A 2,108-nucleotide genomic window follows, 5' to 3' on the forward strand; every position below is an offset into this window, starting at 1 on the left:
TTTCCTTTATACCCAACCAGAAACTAATCTTGTACTTGGTAACCTTCTGGGATTAATTTTATGTTTGATCTACACTTTTCAGCAGAAACAGCATCTATGAAAGGTAACAAACATGAAAAGTGTCTCATGAGCTTTGAAAGGCAGCAGAGACTTCTCCAGTTTCAGGTCAGATTAACGTTGTCAAGTTACCTTCCCTCTCTGGGTTTTGCTTTTCTGTCCACTGTTAACTTGTTCAAATGATAAATCTGAAAAAAAAAAAAAATAGTCTTTGGAGTAACATCTTGAGAAGGTATGCTAAAAACGGGCTCATGTTAAAACCCATTAGAATTTAGTCATCTTATGAAAGCCTTTTCATAAAATGTTGAAAAGTTTCTGCTGTTTGATGAAATACTTGACATTACATGACCGTTGTTAGTCACTCTGTGCAGTCTTTCTGCATTATCTGTATAAAAAGTGGAATCTTCCACAGGAAATACCCTTCTTCCTGGTCATGATGCCTACATCAGATCACCCCAGTGGCGTCTTCTAGGGGGATTCACTTTCAGACCCTGGTGGCACAACTAACTCTGTTGCCATGACCCCATGCTTCATTCCCGCTCAGTGCTTCTCTATTTTCTCTGCACTGCTACGGCTGAACAGGCACCGAACCTTCCCCAGTTCCATCTCACCAGCGCAAACCTTCTCCTCTTTTCCATCTCCATTGGCACTGCATAATTCAGTCACCTACTGGTGCCCCTCCCTGAAATATAGCAATATATTTCACTGTTCTGGCAGACTTGATGATCACCTTGGAGTTGCACTCCTCCCAGCTGGAGGTGTCACTGATAAAGAGATAATACCTACCCTTTTTGCAACAGCAAGTGTAGTGAACATTTACTCTATTTTAATTTTTTTTAGCTAATAAACTCTAGTTCTTGCAGTCTTTTGAAGACATCTGTCCCGTCTTGCCCTCCTCTATGTTGCTGCGAGATGCCGTATCTGTTGAAGTAGGGTTCCCAGTCCTAGGCTCAGTATTCCAGCTAAAGTCTTACTAACACTGAAAACAGATATTTCAAATGTCTGTCAGGCTGTGCTCTGCTTTACCCATCCAAGGGTGATGTTAGCCTCTCTCATTTTTTTTGATGAGGCAGCAGAATGTTTACCCAAGTGCAGCCTGTGCTCAGATAGATCCCCTGTCTCCATGTACTCAAAACTGTTTTCTGGACAGTCATTCCCCATTCTGTTTTTGTACAGTCGAACATATCTGTGTAAATGCAGCATCTTCCACTTGACTTTGCTACTAAATTGTATTCTATTTTTCTTCCAGTTTCTTGAATTTTCCTGTTGATAACTGCAACAGTCAGTACTGTTTTCTGAGGCTGTTATCCCTATTTTATTCAGAAGTGTTTAGCAAAATGTAGCTGCAGTACTCCAAAAACCAACAGAACAATTTGATTAACACACGTCAGATGTAATTCTGTTCTGTAAAGGTTACAGTATTTTTAGTGGGGAAATAGGCAATAGTTTAGGAAGATATATATGTGTAAAGGAAAAAAAATAGAATGCCTGCTTTATAAATAGATGCAACGGAAAAATATTATGTCCTTACGATATAAAGTTTCCAGACCCCAAGCATGAAGTATATCATACAACGTCTGCCTAGGAAGCCATTTTAAAAATAATAAAACGAGAGAGCTATGTTCCAAAGTGACTGCATTTGGTTTGCATTTGACAAAAAATTGGGTTTACAATAAGATTATTTTGTAGAGATCTGCAGATACATACAGAACCCAAAATAATAACTGAGGGGTATTGTAATATCCTTTAGCAGAAGTATTTCAAAGGGGATAGGCTTTTAAAAAAGTTTGGCTTCTTTTTAAGAACCAAAACAACTAGCATCATTCTTAGAGACTTTTAACATGCATGGCTTTGAGCACTTCTGAAAATTTGCCTATAGAGGTAGATACCGAGCTCTCTGGAAAATCTGGCTACATTTTAGACAAATGGCTGTTCTGTGATCTCTTGCCCTTTGATATACCAAAGCTTCACAGTGCTATTTGATGAACTGCTTGTTGACAGATATTTATCAGGCTTTAGCTGGCTTTAAAAAAAAAAAAAAGGGGGGGGGG

This window comes from Cariama cristata, unplaced genomic scaffold (genome assembly GCF_000690535.1).
Source record: "Cariama cristata isolate BGI_N322 unplaced genomic scaffold, ASM69053v1 scaffold3222, whole genome shotgun sequence".
NCBI classification, from domain to species: domain Eukaryota; kingdom Metazoa; phylum Chordata; class Aves; order Cariamiformes; family Cariamidae; genus Cariama; species Cariama cristata.